This window comes from Impatiens glandulifera, unplaced genomic scaffold (assembly GCF_907164915.1).
Source record: "Impatiens glandulifera unplaced genomic scaffold, dImpGla2.1, whole genome shotgun sequence".
Taxonomy (NCBI): Eukaryota; Viridiplantae; Streptophyta; class Magnoliopsida; order Ericales; family Balsaminaceae; genus Impatiens; species Impatiens glandulifera.
Genome location: NW_025919658.1, coordinates 1 through 19,439, shown reverse-complemented (window position 1 = coordinate 19,439; position 19,439 = coordinate 1). Strand labels below are relative to the sequence as shown.

The 19,439-nt window shown below is 29.4% G+C and overlaps 1 long non-coding RNA gene and 1 pseudogene across 1 annotated transcript; one reads left to right on the top strand and one right to left on the bottom strand.

Annotated features, from left to right (window-relative positions):
* Positions 1-963: 963 nt before the first annotated feature.
* LOC124918308 lies at positions 964-1,435 on the top strand. The gene is made up of 2 exons (XR_007097365.1): positions 964-1,037; positions 1,121-1,435. It is a non-coding gene; the product is annotated as an uncharacterized LOC124918308 (long non-coding RNA).
* A 16,256-nt stretch (positions 1,436-17,691) lies between these two features.
* LOC124918313 lies at positions 17,692-19,430 on the bottom strand (annotated as a pseudogene).
* Between the last annotated feature and the right edge of the window lie 9 nt (positions 19,431-19,439).

The window sequence follows — 19,439 nt, the reverse complement described above, 5'->3', positions numbered from 1 at the left end:
TTTTTTTCTTCAACTTTGTCATTTATGTCTCTATCTGCGTGGGAGATAATTAGGAATTCTATAGACCTTATTATTTTCATTTCAACTCTTTTGTCACACCCCAATGTATATTGGTGTTAAAACTAATTGGTATAATCATAAAAACCCGTTTTAGTATCGTGTGATATTTTATTTATGTTTTATAAAGTAGAGAATTCATTGCAGTTTTTGTTAACGAGTGTTTATTTATGGTTCAATTGTAGAATCGGGAAACTCATGGACTTGTTCCAGAACTCATGGACTTCTTCCAGTGACGCTGAACCAGATCAATGAAGCTTCTCAATCTGGAGATGATAAATCAAATTTTCTTATAGCAATGTATGAAATCTGGCAAACTTTTAAGCATTTTTAAATTGTGCATTTTATGTCTATGTTTGAGGATCTGTTTCTTTTAATGAAGTAAAACCGATTCTGTATATTAATTTGCATCACTTCATATTGCCGTGATTGGAATGTTGTCCAGCAAGACTCAAAGGGTTACTGTTATATCTTTTGCACTTGATAATGGGACTGCACGAATTCACTGCAATAGAAGGTATTCGTATTTATGTTATGCAAAGATTTCATGTATTATGCAATTTCTTAACAAAAGACTTTAGTAGATCATTTGATGGGTATACATCAAACAAGCTCTTAGTTCATTAATCTAAAATTTAGTTCAAGTATGATTAGTTCATTTACTTTCTGTGCGGAATACTCAGATTGTTTGTGCAAAAGTAAGAGAAAGTGATCAACGAATAGTCCGCCTCAAAGAGGGGATCCTAAAGGACGTCACGTTGTGATTGTTGACGATTTAGTGCAATCTGGTGGCACTCTTATCGAATGCCAAGTACAGAAAATGTATTGAGATCATATAATAGTTTTCATCTGTGTTTGTTTTAATCCTAATTCATTCTCCCCTTGGATTATTTTTTGTCTATTCTAGAAAGTCAGTGCTTACGTAACACATGGAATTTTCCCCAACAGGTCCTTCGAACGATTTGAACCCGATAATGGAGGTATATTTTTATTTATTCAAAGGTATGTATGCTTGATTACCATGTTTCTGATTCTGGCTGGTTCTGTTTGTTGTGTGGCTTAGGATCGCCCGAGAATGGATTAAGTTATTTCTGGATAACAGATTCATGTCCAGAGACAGTAAAGGAGGTGAACAACAGGCCTCCATTTTAAGTTCTTAGTCTTGCTGCATCTATAGCTGCTACTCTCCAGATTTGATTTTACTGATAAAATAATACAATCCCGACTACAGATTGCCTGAGAGTTGTTTATGATTTGATCCTCAAGTATATTGTTAGTGTTCTTAAAATGTTTACTTATGAGTGTAGCTAATAAAATGATTACCCAAGCAGAAAAACCATATTTTGTATTTGTACAATAAACAACTTGTTTTCATCCAGTTTTTGGTTCTTTATTTTCAGAGTGATTAACTACTAACTAGTGCAGCTATCTAAAACGATTCTAACTTGCAGATTTCCACTTTTTCTTTTTCTTTTAGGGTGAATGAAAACTTTGATACCAAGGAAATGGAAGATGTTAAGTAGGTTTTAATATCAAAAAATCATTTCTCCTTGTAGTGGTATTGTATTTATCCAAAAATCATTTTTGTCTTTCTCTCCATTTGCATCATTCCAGATTCTAGAAGATAACAAATGGGTTATGTGATGTTTTTACAATCTCTATATATGTATATCAAATTTATGTTTCATTAAATCTGTAAAGATTGGTGCAAGGTTTAAAGATTTTGTTTGGTTGTTAAGGATAAAAAAATGTATATATGTTACATCAACTTTAAAATGTATAGACAGGTGTAAGTTATGAAGTAATGACATATAAGTGCACAACAAAACCAGATTTTGATCCATTTTATTTGTAAAATTATGAATATTTAGTTATATATATATGAATAATGATTTGGGTCCAAAAGTGGGACTTTGATAGTAGAGTGAATAAAATATCAACATCACCTACTTTAGCCTTAATCTCAATCATTCACTAACCACATTGTCTCTCTCTCACTACTTTCTCTTCTCTAAAACCCTAGTCGTCGCCGTCAGTTCTTCTTTGTCTCGTCGTGGAATCCCTCAGCTCTTTCATCAAATCTCTTCTTGCCGTCAGTTGTTCTCTGTCTCGCCGTAGAAGCCCCTTACCGTCTATTCTTTCCCCGACTCGCCTCCTCTTGTATTCTTGTTGATTCTTCAATATCAAATATCTTCTTGTTGTCTATTCTTTTACCGCATAACATCAACATCAATGGATTCTCCCCCTGATATCAACATCACCTCCACCGTTCCCTCTTCTAACACTGTCAGATTCGATGGAAACCTCAACACCACCGTTGTAACGAAAGAGGAAGATCAATTGTGTTGATAACCAAGATTTTGGAAGGTAGATATATGTAGCGTAATTTGTAGATATATGAAGAATGAGTGGTAGATATATTGAGCGTATTACTTATTTATAAAGAGCGTAATTTGTAGATATATGAAGCGTTAGTGATAGATATATGGAGAGTATTACTTAATTATATGGAGCTTAAGTGATAGATATATGATACTTAAGTGATATATATATGGATCTTAAGTGGTAGATATATGAAGCATTAATGGTATATATATGGAGCGTATTATTTAGTTATATGGAGCTTAAGTGGTATATATATGGAGTGTAATTGGTAGATAAATGAAGCATAAATGGTAGATAAATAGAGCGTATTACTTAGTTATATGGAGCTTAAGTGATAAATATATGATGTTTAAGTGGTATATATATGGAGCTTAAGTGGTAGATACATGATGTTTAAGTGGTATATATATATATATGGAGCTTAAGTTGTAGATATATTGAGTGCATTACTTAGTTATATTATTTGTTTGCATGCAGATTTTTCTTCCGATTGGTAGTCATCACCATTTTCACTTCGTTGTTTTCAACCTCATTCAAAACAATGGGAAATATAAATACAAAGTGGAAGTCATAGACAATCGTTATCTCCAAAAACGTATAACATTTGAAAATAAGTACGAAAAACTTAACCTTACTATCGAGCGGTTTGTCCACTTTCTTCGTTCAAAGGGTATACCATTGTCGACATTCTCCCCACATCGAAGCCTGCATTGCTGAAATTGAAGTGGTAGGATACTAAAAACGCAACTGATTGTAGAATTTTTACCATGAGGCACATGTAGACTTACAATGGAGAATCGAAATATTGGAATTTATGGGCAAATTCGAAAGATGCTGCCAATAATATGCATTGTTTTAGGATTCGTACATCACCAAATTGTTAAAATCCCCCCTCAACACCCACGATAATGAACGAGCCATTTTGAATTTATATCTTCCAAGTTCTAGTTAAACTATTTAGAATGTTTATCCATTAGTTTGAAATATTTATATATTTGTTTATAATATTTATTCAATATTTGGAATGTTTATAACCGTGTATTTATCAAATATAATAGTGTATTGAGCTCAATATATTCGTGTATTGAACTCAATATAACTGTGTATTGAACTCAATATAACTATGTATTGACCTCAATATAAATGTGTATTGAACTCAATATAACGTTGTATTGAGCTCAATATAACTATATATTAAGGTCAATATAAATGTGTATTAAGCTCAATATAAAGGTGTATTGAGCTCAATATAACCGTGTATTAAACTCAATATAATGTTGCATGCATTATGCTCAGTATAATGTTGAAAGAAGCTCAATATAACGCTGAATTATGCTCAATATAATGTTGAATTATATTATAACTCTGAAATAAGCTTAATATAACGTTAAAATAAGCTCAATATAACGCTGAAATAAGTTCAATATAACGTTGAAATAAGCTCACTATAACGCTGAAATAAGCTCAGTATAACTGCTATAACATAAACACATGATAACATAACTACAATAATGTGGTAAAAGAGAATTGAGTTGGAGACTACTGTTTGTGGTATCATAGTCGGATCATTTATTTGAATAGAGACTATTGTTTGTGGTATAGTAGCTGAGCCATTGAATTGTTGAGGATCTACTGGTTCATCTGACATTTTTTTCTATAACAAAATTTAAGGAGGCAATTAGCTAAATATAATGAGGGAATACGCTCAATTCACAATGAGCTCAATATAACGACACAATCAGCTCAATATAACTAAGAAACAAGCACAATATGTTAGGATCGGGATTGCCCTTGGAGGACCGGGGTCCGGTTTTTAAGGGAGAACGCTTAATAACAACACAACACACACACTGGCAATAGTCCAGTTAGATACTAAAACCACTTCTTAACACTACACAAACTGTCACAAACCTCTTGAACCGGGTTCAAGTGCAGAAATGGTTTGTTTAAGCTTGAAGCAACACACACAGTTCGGTTTGGAAGGTTATTTAGAAGGAAATATCGGTTTAAGGAGAAATCCGGTTTGATTTAGGAATATGTTAGTTATCTCGGTTTAGATGCTTCGGTTAGGTTTGAATGATTAATCCGGAATATGATAGTAAAGAACACGAGACAAGATTTTATGGATGTTCGGAGTTTAATCCCCTATGTCACCCCTTCTTCTCTAATAGTGAGAAGGATATTCACTACGGAATATTACACAATCACAACACACAATCCGAACGAGTAACAGCTCGTCGGTTACACCACTCACAATGATGTAATACAACACTTTTACTCAATAGTAAAATACACACAATACACAAACACTTTCGGAAATTTCAATCAATATTCGAAGTCATGCGTAAGATCTTTTGTTTGCGGTTACTTCTATCTTGTATCTGCTTTTTCATAAATGATCTCACGCGTATGTTTCTTCGGCATTATTGGCTTCTATTTATAGAGAAAATATGACAACGGTCATAATCTTCTCTCTTCGCTTGATTGGTCGTTTAAAGTCACGCTGATCCGGTTCAGAGGTTGCGTGCACGCTTTGTCATATCGGACACTTGACATTCATGCACTTAGGTCGGCTTTCAGTTTTTGACACTTGGCATGCATGCACCAAGTCAGCCGCCTGAATCTGATGTTGCTTGTAGAGTTAGATAACCAGTTTCATCATTGTTTTCGTTGCATGCTTCTGATCCGGATCTTATCTTCTTTTGTATTTTTGAGAAATCTTCATATCGTCATATTACGTCATTTTCTCAGATTCGCTATTTTTCATATTTTCCGGTGACTTTTATGATCTTCGATAAGAGTGTGTCAGCCGGATGAATCAACCTTTGCTAGCCGATCCGGTTGAGGAGTTTAGTCGGTTTCGTAAGCTATGACCGGATCATTTATTTTTGTACTTCAGCCGGTATGATGCGGCTTGATCTGTACCTGCACAAGAAGATTGAGTTTGATTAAGTTCTTTGGCCGGTTAAAAATTTATCTACTTAATTTTTCTAACAATTTCTCCCTTTTTGATTATTTAGAATAAATATTCAAAACTTGTAATGTATGGCCGGTTTAAAAATTAATGTACTTAATTTTTTTAACAATTTCTCCATTTTTGATTATTTAGAATAAATATTCAAAACTTGTAATGTATGGCCGGTTAAAGAAATGTTTTGAAAAATGTTTCTAGCACAATATAACGAGTCAATTAGTTAAATATAATGAGGCAATGCACTCAATATAACTAGACAATGAGTGCTCTATATAACGAGACAATCAACTCAATATAACGAATCAACAAACACAAAATAACGAGTCAATTAGCTAAATATAATGAGATAATACACTCAATATAACTAGACAATGAGTTCTATATAACGAGACAATGAGCTCAATATAACTAATAAACTAGCACAATATAACGAGTCAATGAGGCAAAAACTAACTTTTGCTGAATGTTTGGACTTGTTAATTACTTATTAACTAAGTTGTATTGAGCTCAATATATCCGTGTATTTAACTCAATATATCCTTGTATTCAGCTCAATATATCCGTGTATTGAGCTCAATATATCAGTGTATTGAGATCAATATAACCGTTTCAATATAAGTTTTATTGATCAGAAGATAACTACACCGAGTAGAAGATAACGATGAAAGAAACACAATATCAAAATACAGTAGTTATTTGGAGTTACCTGACCACCGTTGATAGGGTTCTCCGGAGTAGCCACTGTCGATATGTATTTAGATGGAGTTATATCTCGGCAACAGTCGATAGGGTTCTCCTGAATATGTTTTAGGGTTTGTTATAAGAAAGTGGTCGTCGTCGTAGAGGATAGAGAAATTAAGAGAGAAGTTTTTACTTTTACTTTTTCATTTTTATTTTTATTTTCCTTTTATATAATTATTGTTACATCGTGGCAAAACCCTTTTGTCAGCCACACCACAGAGGATTCGTTGTATGCTCGGAGGAGGCCTCCTATCACTGCTCATATATATATATATATAAATTCATGGATTGATGTTCCTAATTCTTTTTACATTGATGTTTTTGATATCTTACTTGATTAATTCACTTTAAAATGATTAGAAGTTATATTTTGAGTATTCTTTATATTGAATATAAATCAATTTTATATACTAAGATAATTTATATTTATATTAATTTATTTATATATGGTTTTAATACTTACTGTAATTTATTTTACATTAAAACATTAACGTTGAATATTGTCCCCACAAGTATTATATTATAACATACAACATTTTTATACAATTACTAATTTCGTTGAATGTTGTCCCCACAAGTATTATCTTCGGGATATGTTTGAGAAGACAAAAGTGATGTGAAGGAAAATTGAGTCGAGATTGGATCATTCTATTGTTATTGTTGTTATGTTGAATTTTGCACTATTGTTGTTGTTGTCGTATTTCCCTAATATAAAAAATAATGGAATATTCATTTCAATGTAACTTTTATAAAAGTTTACAAATATCCAAATAAAATCACATCTCAGAATCTAACCTTATTTTGACCCATTTTGTTCATAACTCTTTCGATGATAGATTGTTTACGTTTTGTTGGTGGTCGTCCTCTAGGCCTTACTCTCACGGAAGAGTGGATCAGTTGTGTTGGTGCATAAGGTGTATGTGAAGAATTTGTATGTGCATAATGTGTATGTGTAGAAAGTGTATGTGTAGAAGTTGTTGGTGTAGAAACAGATGTTGTCGAATATGCAATAAACTTTTCCTTCACTTCTTTCACTACTTCAACCAAAAAATAAGTACTATGATTAGATTGTGCTGCAATCTGTTGGAGCTCTTGCATCATTGGAGTAATATAGTTATACCGACATCTTTTAATGTCAGCAACATAAGAATCATAAATGTTATTGATACTTTGATAACCTCTTTTCAAATCTTTGCGACAACGGTCCAAGATATAATTAACTGGCACCATATTCACTTTCATTCTTCTCAAAACCGCCAAAATATGTCTACACAAGAGTCCTTTGAACTCAAACAGTTGACATTGATAGTCTCCTTCGGGGTGAAGTTTAACTTTATAGAAATATCTCACCAATGTTCTCCATCATGACCATGTATGGTCTCCACCACTCCAAATGTAGTTGTTGTCCCATCGTCTTCAAGTATGGAGGTGTCACAAAACATCAACTATTTCACATCATTCTGGAGCAACTTAAAAATGTCATTTGTATACACTTTGAAATTGTTTTTCTAATGAATACTCACTCACAATTGGAATAGTCGAATTATAAAAATGAAAATCCTCTTAAGGGCCCTGTCATATTGCTTTACAAATTATTTTAGGGATGTTTTATAATGAACAAAGTCATAAAAAACCATTCATAGATTCACTTCTTTGAGATGTTGACATGCCAACCTAGAAGTTACATGGACATGGACACGTTCTAGACCATTTCGACCCCAACATGGACATGTTCCAGACCATTTCGTCCCAAACAGACCAATATTGCCAATTTTCACATCGGTTTATAAGACATTACACTTCAGTTTTAAAAATAACATTAAAGTTTAGACATTACACTTTACCTTAAAATAACATTACAGTTCATACATTACATTTTAAGTTCAAAATAATATTACAGTTTAGTTCGATGGTCGTCTTGTTCGCGGTAGTCGTTTTATTTGCAGTGGTCTTCTTTATATTAGTCGTCTTCTAGGTCATCGTCTGCTTCGATTGGGTTTCTCATTGAGAGAAAATCTAAAAATGGTACTTTTGAGCTCTTTTCGATAGAAGAATGCTATGATTTGATTATAGCCCGTTTATAATTTGATCAAAACTGAAGAATGACGCCCTTTATTTTTATTAATTTTTATTTGTTTAACTTTTTTTTAATTGTTTTTCATCGTGGCATATTTTATCCATGTGGCTGCCAAGTGGAGGGTAGCTGGGAATAGGTGTCCGTCGCTCTCTATCATTTCTCTTTCTATAATTACATCTATAAAACCAACCACTGACTTGTCAAATATTTTGCTTGAATTAGTTTTATTTTAGACTCTAATATTAATATATTCATATTCATACAAAAAAAAAATATCAATTTTATATAATCTGACATTATGTCACATTTATTTTTATTTAAACTTAAATACTTAAAAAATAATAATAACTAATTTTACTAATATATATTTTTTTAAATAATTTGTAAACTCTAAATTAAATTTTGGTTCACAATCATTGTAAATATCAATTAGATTATAGTGTTTTATATTGTAGTGGTCATCTCAATTATTGAACTCTTATATTTTTTAAATTATTATTTAATATTTTTAACATAATATTAATATATCTACTAACAAGAATACAAAATACAAATCAATAACATTACAACTCATTCATTGAATTTATCTCATTTTAATCTTTTCTCAAATCCTAATTAAACATATCTTTAAGGAAACACTTATGCCATAATCTTATTTGATTTATTATTAAAATCTTTTTCCACATTGAAGGAAATTCATTATTCTCATTTAAAATTCTATTCATTTGATTTTATATTTAATATTTAAATATCAAATATTAAACATTTTAGATTAATTTTTGAAAAGATTGGTTCACTTAAATGTTTGAGTAGAATGATTTTAGATTTCATTCTAAATTTTCATGGTTATTAAGTAAATCATATTTTAAAATAAATCATGTTTATGAAAAAACATATATACCAATTATGAAATATATATTGGGAATATTTTAATTAATTAATTAAATATAATATATATAGTTAAAATAACTAAAAAGCTCTCTTATTAAAATATTTCCTTATATTCTAATTAAATTCAACGTTAAAAAATGAATGAGTTATTGGAAATCATACTCTTTTAATAAAACTAGCATATAACTCATGTATTTGCACGATTAATAATATAAAAAACCGTGAAAAAATATTACGGTAAAATATTTATTGGCGGGTCAACCCACAATCCGACCCAAGTATCCATTTACACTCACATATATCCAAATTAACCACAGCTCTCGACCTGGCAATCCGGAAACTTTAAAAATTAAGCATCATTATATATATATAGATTAGTTAGTTAAAAAGTTGAACTTATATTGTTAAAATGTCACGCGTTTATCAAAATTTGGGTTGAATTTAAAATATAAAGTGTTATTAGCCTAGTTGGTTAAAAGGTTGTACTTTTTTTTTGTTAGGTTGCAAGTTCGAACCATACCTATAACATTTTTAATTTTATTTTTAACCGTTTAAAGTTTATGAGCGGGTCAACACACAATCCGACCCAAGTATCCATTTACTCTCACATATATCCAAATTAACCACAACTTTCGACCCAACAATCCGGACACTTTAAAAATTAAGCATTATTATATATATAGATTAGTTAGTTAAAAAGTTGAACTTATATTGTTAAATGGGAGGGTCAACCCACAATCTGACCCAAGTATCCATTTACTCTCACATATATCCAAATTAACCACAACTCTCGACCCGACAATCCGGACACTTTAAAAATTAAGCATCATTATATATATATAGATTAGTTAGTTAAAAAGTTGAACTTATATTATTAAAATGTCACGCGTTTATCAAATTTTGGGTTGAATTTAAAATATAAGGTGTTATTAGTCTAGTTGGTTAAAAGGTTGTACTTGTTTTGTTAGGTTGTAAGTTCGAATCATACCTATAGCATTTTTAATTTTATTTTTAACCGTTTTAAGTTTATAGGCGGGTCAACCCATAATCCGACCCAAATATCCATTTACTTTCACATATATTCAAATTAACCACAGCTCTCGACCCGGCAATCCAGACATTTTAAAAATTAAGTATCATTATTTATATATATATATATATATATATATATATATATATATATATTTTATATTTTGTTTATTAAATAAAGAATGAGTAGTAAAGAGTTCACTGACCTTTAAAATTCTACTCCACAATGGCGATAATTTTTTGTATAGAAAACTTTACTATTCCTTAAATCTTATTCTACTAAGAGCCGTTAAGATAAATTACTTTTCTCTTGCATATGAGTCTTAGGAGACAAGTATCATAATTTCCTTTTTTTTTCCATTCTTTGAAGTATTCCTCCGTCATTTTGATTTGACATTAATGAAAAAAGTTTTGTTTTCTTTTCTTTTTCTTTTGAAATTAATTTTATTTATTATGTTAAAACAAATATGCAACTTTGTAACAATTTTAATTGGATTACGCCTATTATACTAAGAAATTATCATTGTACACGTATTAATTTTACATAAGATATTTGAATAATTAAAGCTATTTAGCTTCTAGGAATACTATACATAAATTATGATTATTGTACCATATTTAATTATTATCTTCATATAGATAGACTGAGAATTAAATTAGAGTATAATTATTTGATTTTTAAGTAATATTTGTTCGTTGCATTAAAATTTTAAATTTTTGTCTTTAAGATTGTTTTTATTTTTGAGTTTGTATATAATACATGTGATCATTCTTATATTTTATTTATATTTAGGTTTATTATTTTAAGTTCTTTTTTTACTGTGTAATATTAATTTTTGTTTTGAATAAGAATGGTTGTCCTAATATACTATAATGTTAAAATTTATTAAATATGATCTATTAATTTAATTATTTATAACGTTACAACTAAATTTTAAACTTGACATTTGATGGAAATTACCAAAAAAAATACTGCTAGAATAATGACACTGTAGAATGAAGTCAATATGAAAGTAGAACAATGAGTTACTAAGGGTAGATTTTGTGATTGTGGATCAATATGTAAGTAATGTATGTTTGGTTTAAATGATATTTGTTACTATAATTACATATTATGTGTTAAATTTGTATAGTTTATTTTAGAAGTGACTACATCTTTCTTTTATTTTTAAAAAGTGTAACCATTCATTATAGCATATATCTATGAGTTTGCTAGCAGATTTAGGCGAATCATTATAGAAAATATATATATACTTAAATTTTTTTGAGTTGTCTAAGCCAGTTCAAACTACAAACTTGTGGAAAATTGTATACAAATTTTATTCACATACAAGACAAAGATTTATACGCGTTACTATTAGACAATGATGCAAAAGTATATTCATTCAACTTTACATAAGTGTTGTTATTAAAAAAAAATTGTATAAATATCTAGCTTACTTTTATAAATATATTTTAACGTTGAATTCACCATCATAGTTTAAGTAACAATTAATGTGACTGACAATAAAATTTAATTCTTTTATTCATTCAATTTATGTTGTAAGAAAGTTTCTCAAAATGGAAAGGGCTTTATTGTGATGTGTGTATTAAGTTTTTTTTTTTAATGAACCAACTCCGAGATATATGACTAATTGTCGTGTCTATATAGCAATTAAAAAGATCGATGTCATGTTAGGTGTGACGTATGTGTTTGTTATTTTATAAATTATGTATAAAGTCAACTTTGAGGTGGATAAATCAACTAAAATTGTTATATTTGTGATATTATATTGAAGTAGGGAACAAATTATAGACATATAAACGTCATTTAGTTGTTTCTGAACCATTTGGAAATACACGTTCTTCCCATACAACTATCATCAATGGCCGCACAAAATATATTTTTTCAAATAAAATTGACAACTTACCATTTTAAACCCAACTCACATAACTGTATGGCTACAAAATTTTCAAAACTGAACAAACAAACAAATAATGTCTAAGGTTATAGTCAATAATATTATTATAATTACAATTTTAATGATAAAGTATAATTGTGAATATTTTATTTCATTGGTTCAATGTTTATTCTTTAGACAGCCAATTCACAAAATCACTATAAATACCGCAAGTTCATCTAATCGGATAGAATAACTATTTAAAGAATATTTAAACTTGTAACATTTTATCTTTATGATATTGGTGTTGAGAATAAAACGGAATAATCACCACACTTGTGATAATAAACTATTTCTCACTTGATTGAATCTTTATGAGCGAGAAACAACAAACATAAAATAAAATATATATGAAACAAGAACACCAAAAATTTTAACGTGAAAAATTCCTCAAATCAATGAGTAAAAACCACAGGATTTTTGTTCAAAATAAGTTTCACTATAATCAAATGTTAAACACGAAACAAATGAAGATAAGATCTAAACAAAGAAGATATCTGTATGCTAGATGACTTTCAGATGTGTTTTGATAAGGTCACCTCCTCCACCTTTTATAGCAGAACGTGGACAACTCAAAATTCTTTTTCCAAAAAGACAACCATGCTCATATTTAATACAAAAGGACTCTTGAGTTTCTGGACTTCTGGACATCTAGACTTCCGGGCTTCTTAAATAGGCTTGACTTTTTTTATTACATAGTTGGGAGCCCAAACAAATAACCCAACTAATAGTTCTTTTATCAGTTATCATGAGCAATATGTTGTCAAAACTTGCGATTCAACTCGTGAAATCGTTCGAGCTTACGATTCAACTCAAATAAAATGAGTCGAGTTGTAATAACTCGTTAGAGCTAAAATTTCTGAAATCGTACCGTGTTGATGAAAGGGAATGAAACATAAGTTATTATTCTTTACCGTTTTCTCTTCACTCTCTCTGAATTAATCTTATTCCTTCCATTCTTTCTTTTCTTTTTTTTTGTCTTTTAATAGTAGATTGAGAGATAGAAAGAATGATATAGAGTAGATAGAAAGATGGATAGAAAATTGAGATGAAATAAGAAAGATGGAGATTTAGAGAGAATAAGAAGATGGAAATGGGCCGAGATGAAGATGGGGAATGTGGGGATGAGTTAGGATTTCTTAATATTTATTTTATATTGATCATATTTTAATTAGGGATAGAAAGTTATATATACTTGATTAGTTATATGTATTTTGTATTAATATAAATATATGATATTATTATATGTTTCTTTTTTTTCTTAATAATTTTTTAATATATAAATATTTTTTTAATAATTTAATAATTAATATGTTTGTAGAGTAAAATCTTATTATTTTACCATTCGATTTTGATATACGAGTTTACAAATCTCTAACGATTTTACACAAACTCTTAATTTTAACGGCTTTGATAATGAGTGTTAATGATAATCATGCTTTAATCTAGTATGATGAATGCAATATTATTTATAAGAGGGGAAAGATATATCTAAGTAAATGTGAATGATAATAAATTTAGAATTGCTAACCAAATAAAGAATTCTAGATTACATAGTGCTGGTTCTGATTTTGGTCAACAAGATATGGAAGCTTAATAATCTTACATGGATTTTCTTTATTTATAAAAAGAAAAAAAATTGAAGGGTATTTGTTTTTCATAAATTTTGTAGTTCTTAAATCTTACATGTTATTGTGTTCTTTTTTTAATATACATTTTACATAAATATATTTTAGGACTAAATTATTGTATTTATTTTTTGACAAATTTATTTTATTTTGTCTTTTTGTTGAACAACACTAATATATATAATAATAATAATAATAATAATAATAATAATAATAATAATAATAATGCTAAATTTGAATTTTCTTAGTTTGTCCGATCGAGAGTTGTGGTTAATTTGGATATATATGTGAGAGTAAATAGATATTTTGGTTGAATCATGGGTTGACCCGCCCATGAAATTCAAACGGTTAAAAATAAAATTAAAAATTATATATGTATGTTTCGAACTTATAGCTTAACAAAACAAGTACAATCTTTTAACCAAGTGTGATTGAGGTGTGGTTTTCCGAGGGATAATGAGCCGGTAACAAATGAGAGTGATTAAAAAATATGAATCAAATATTTGATTGGTCGAAGTGTGAGGTCATGAGTTTAAATTTTGATTGAGATTGGTGGTTTATTTTCGTAGGGATAAGAGATGTGTGAAAGTATTATTAGAATGTGGTTTGCCTAGGGATAAGATGTGGGAAACAAATGATCGTAATGTCACAAAATTAGAGGTCGATTGAGATTAGTGGTTAGTTTGATGAAGGATAAGTGACATGTAGAATTGTGATTGAGATAGATGGTTGATTTTCTGAGGAATAGTAGGCATTTGAAAATATTATTGAGATTGGTGGTTGGTTTACCGAGGGATAAGAGGCGTGTGAAAATATCATAAAGAGTCATATGAAAAAGTGTGACTTACAAGATGTCGACTACTTAACTAATTGACAATAAATATTAAATACAAAATATATATACATAAGAGGTCGACTAAGATTGGTGGGTGGTTTGCCGAGGGGATTAAGATGCATATGAAAAAGTGAGTCATAAGAGGTCGACTAAAATTTGATGAATGGTTTATCAAGTGGATAAATAGGCATATGAAAAAGTGTGATTCACAAGAGATCCATTAAGATTGGTGGGTGGTTTGTCGAGGGGATAAAAGGTGTGTGAAAGTGTGTGAGGTCATGAGATGAAATGTCGATTAAGATTTGGTGGTTGGTTTTCTGAAGTGAGGGTAAATATAAGAGGTCTTCTTAACAAATTATATATCAGTGGTTAAAAATATATGAATGAGATGTTGATTGACCAAAGTGGTTAACTAGGGTATTGGTTGTTGATTTGTTGAAGTGGGGTAAAAGAAGTCGCGATAAGAGTAAATATGATGAGATATAAAGTGGAGATTTAATTGTTGTTGATTTTTCGGGATAAGAAGCTGATAATAAAAGGAGATAATGACGGTTAAAAATATATAAATGAGATGTTGATTGACCGGAGTATAAACATGTGTGTGAGGTATGAAAAAATGTGATTCAAAAGATAAGAGTTCAATTGGGGAGATTGATGTTTGTTTTGACGAGGGATAAGAGGTGTGTAGAAGTGTGTGTAAGGTTATGAGATGAGATTAGATGTCGATTGAGATTTGGTGGTTAGTTTTCCGAAAGTAAAAAAATAATTTAAGAGGTAGGTAACAAATGATATATTAGTGATTAAAATATATGAATGAGATATTGATTGACCGAAATGTAAAAGTGTGTGAGGTCACGAAATTAGAGTTCGATCATGATTGGTAAGTTATTTATCGTGGAGACAAAAAGACATGAAAAAGTGTGAGTCATAAGATGAGAGGTCGATTGAGGGATTGGTGTTGGTTTGACGAGGATAAGAGGTGTGTGAAAGTGTGAGGTCACAAGATGAGATGTGGATTGATATTTTGTGGTTAGTTTACCGAAGTGGGCGTAATAAAAAAGGTCACGGTAATATAAAAGAGGATGTGTAAGAAATGAGATATTAGTGGTTAAAATATATGAATGAGATAATGATTAATCGAATTGTAAAGTGTGTGAGGTCACATGATTAAAGATTGATTGGGATTTGTGGATAATTTTCCGAGTGGATAAAGAGGATTATGAAAAGTGTGAGTCACAAGTTAAGAGGTGATCAATTGGTGGGATTTGTGATAAAAGAAACAGCGGGGTAAAAATCATGAGATGAGAGGTGCCATTTGTGGGGATAAGAGGCCAATAATAAATGAGATATCGGTGATTAAAAATAATATGAATGAAATTTTGATTGACCGAAATGTGAAAATGTGTAAGCTCGTGATATTAGAGGTCGATTAAGATTTGTGGTTAGTTTGTCGAGTGTGATAAGAGCCATGTGAACATTTGAGGTCATGATATTAGAGGTCGATTGAGATTGGTGGGTGATTTGACTAGAGATAATATGTGTGTGAAAGTGTGTGAGGTCACGATATGAAACGTGGATTGTGTGATTGGTGGTTGGTTTGTTAAAGTGGTGGTAAAAAAATATCGCAGTAAGATAAGAGGTCGATAATAGTGTAAAACACGTCTAACATTACTTTTGATAAAAGAAAAAATGTATGAAAATATATATATTAACTAATCAAATAAAATTAATTTGATTATTAAGAATAAATTTATAATTCTTTTAAATGTTTTTTAAATTCAAAATTTATTTTTTATATTAATTAAATTGAACTTAATTTTTATCAACTAAAATTATTTTTAAATTACTTAAATAATATTAATTTTATCTAGAATATTTATAAATAAATGATATTTTATTTATATTCTTAATTGTGGAAATATATATATATATATATATATATATATATATATATATATATATATATTAACCAAATAAAATTAATTTGATTATTAAGAATAAATTTACAATTCTTTTAAATGTTTTTTGAATTTATAAAATTTTTTTTTACATTAATTAAATTGAACTTAATTTTTATCAATTAAAACTAATTTTAAATTACTTAAATAATATTAATTTTATCTAAAATATTTATAAATAAATAATATTTTATTTATATTCTTAATTGTAGAAATATATATATATATATATATATATATATATATTAACTAACCAAATAAAATTATTTTAATTATTAAGAATAAATTTACAATTCTTTTAAATGTTTTTTTAAATTCATAAAATTATTTTTTACATTAATTAATTAAATTGAACTTAATTTTTATCAACTAAAACTAATTTTAAATTACTTAAATAATATTAATTTTATCTAAAATATTTATAAATAAATAATATTTTATTTATATTCTTAATTGTGGAAATACATATGGTCATGCTAGATTTATTAATAAAACATGATCAGTTTATTAAATACGAAATAACAACAAAAACAAAAGAAGTGACCACCACCACTTCCACCTTATTTTAACTTAGATTTCGATACTTTAATTTAATTGATACATTCATGCAGTACTAACGACACCATCTCCTACTCCGGCTTTTCCTCTTTTGGTGGGATAAGTGTCTTGCATCGCTATAATATAAAAGGTCGGTATTAATAGTGTAAAGGACGTCTAAAATTACTTTTGATAAAAGCAAAATGTATAATACAACTTTAAGTAAAATTTCTAGATTCATCTATAGTAACTAACAGGATAAATTTTGTAATTGACTTGATTTTTAAAAATAAATTTACATTTTTTTTAATATTTTCTTAAACTCATAAAATTATTATTTTTAACTTTAGATATATAATGAATTTTTAAATATATATTAACATTAAATTTTAAATTAAACTTAATTTTTAACGACTAAAACTAATTTAAAATTAATTAAATTTGAATTATATTAATTTTATCTAAAATATTTATAAATAAATAATATTTTACTTTTGCAAATACACGTGATCATGCTAGATTTATTAATAAAACATGATCAGTTTATTAAATACAGAATAACAACAAAACAAAAGAAATGACCACCAACACCTCCACCTTATTTAACTTAATTAGATTTGGATACTTTAATTGATACGTTCATGCAGTACTAAAGACAGTACCGTCTCCTACTCCGGCATTTCCTTTTTTTGTGGGATAAAAACCTTGTACAGCTATGCCGCATTTCCCTTTTCCTCTACCGCCAGGAACATTGTTCCGCTTGATCCTCATATATCCTCTTTCACCCCAATTTGATCCCCATGAATTCTTCACTATCCAATAATCAAGTCCTTTCTCACTTCCATATCCCACCACCACCACTGCATGATCTATGGAGGTTCCGCAGTTTCCCGTGAAAATACCCTTCCATAAACAAAAGAATCACAAAATATTCACTTATATATAGATCTATTTCAAAATCCAAAATAATATAACTTTTCACTATTTACGTACCGAGACATAATTTTTGAATGCCTTGCCATAGGCTTCAATGCCGACGCTTATGGGTTGGTGACATGGTGTGCGACAGCTTTCTTTAAACTATTTTCGTTGTTGCGTGGTACTGTTTCAAAACCGTCTATGCTCACGACCTTTGTTTTCATCTGCAATCAATCAACCAAATGAGTAGCTAGACAGACTTATAAAAATTAACAAGCCCCAAAGTGATCAAGCTCACGATTGATAACCTTAGTGGCATTGCAGGTGCCTTTGGCTTCTCGATAAGGATAATCTTTCTCCGTGTCTATACCCCCGTTGCGAATAATGAATTCGAATGCGCTAAAAATGTAGCCGGATTTGCAGCCTTGGCTAATTAGCTCGCAGTCAACAAGTTCTTGCTCTGACAAATCAATCATCTGTCCTGTTACTATCTTGTTGATACTTTCCACCGCTGCAATCGCCGAGAAAGCCCAACAACTTGCTGATATTTTAATAAACAACACAAAGAAGATCAATATATATATATATATATATGAACTCAAATTGTTCCAAAAGTATATTTTTTTAAACAGATTTATTCGCAACCTTAGCTAGAAATAACCATATAATAAATGAGAATCAAACGTGTCATCTTGGTTATATTATGCACATATTTATGTAAAAGCTAGTGAATTCAATTGTTCTCATACTATTAAATTATTTTCATCTTAGGCACCTACTTTTGACTTTATATTTTTATCAAATTGTTTCAAAACTATTAAATTACACTCTGAGACATATTTTTTACTTTTGTTTTGTTCTCTCTAAAAATGGAAACTAAGAAAATAAATGTCACAAATTCAATTTTATATATAACTATTTTTTAATAAGTTAGAGCAGATGCAATCACTATAGATATAGATCAGACAAATCTACGTAATAGTCACAAAAATATAATTTATTATCTATCAAGAATTATATATCATAATTTTTTTTATAAATAATAATAGTTATATACTTATCTTAGTTGTTTAATAGTTTGATTGAATGACTTGGAGTCATACTAACTTTCTAATTTAGAGATCTTACCGCATTTTCCCTGGTTCCTAATCGGTGAGACGGCGCCTTTCGTCCTCCAATCAACGGACTCCGGGAGAATTTCACCTGATGACACAGCATACCTTTGGCTGTCCAGCTCTGACTGGACAGATTGGAGATCGGCATCATTTTTCAGGCCGAGGTAGTAGGATCGGTACTCTTCATCGGTCAGATCGGAAAACACGTTCAATCCAACCTTGTAGGTCCGGTTCTCGGAGTTATGAGCATCTATGAAGACCAAATTATCCTTAAAAATTTCGAAACGGCTTTTCAAATTCATCTATTCCGTTGTACACTTTTCCATTCTCTACCATCCACTTTTTATAAATACT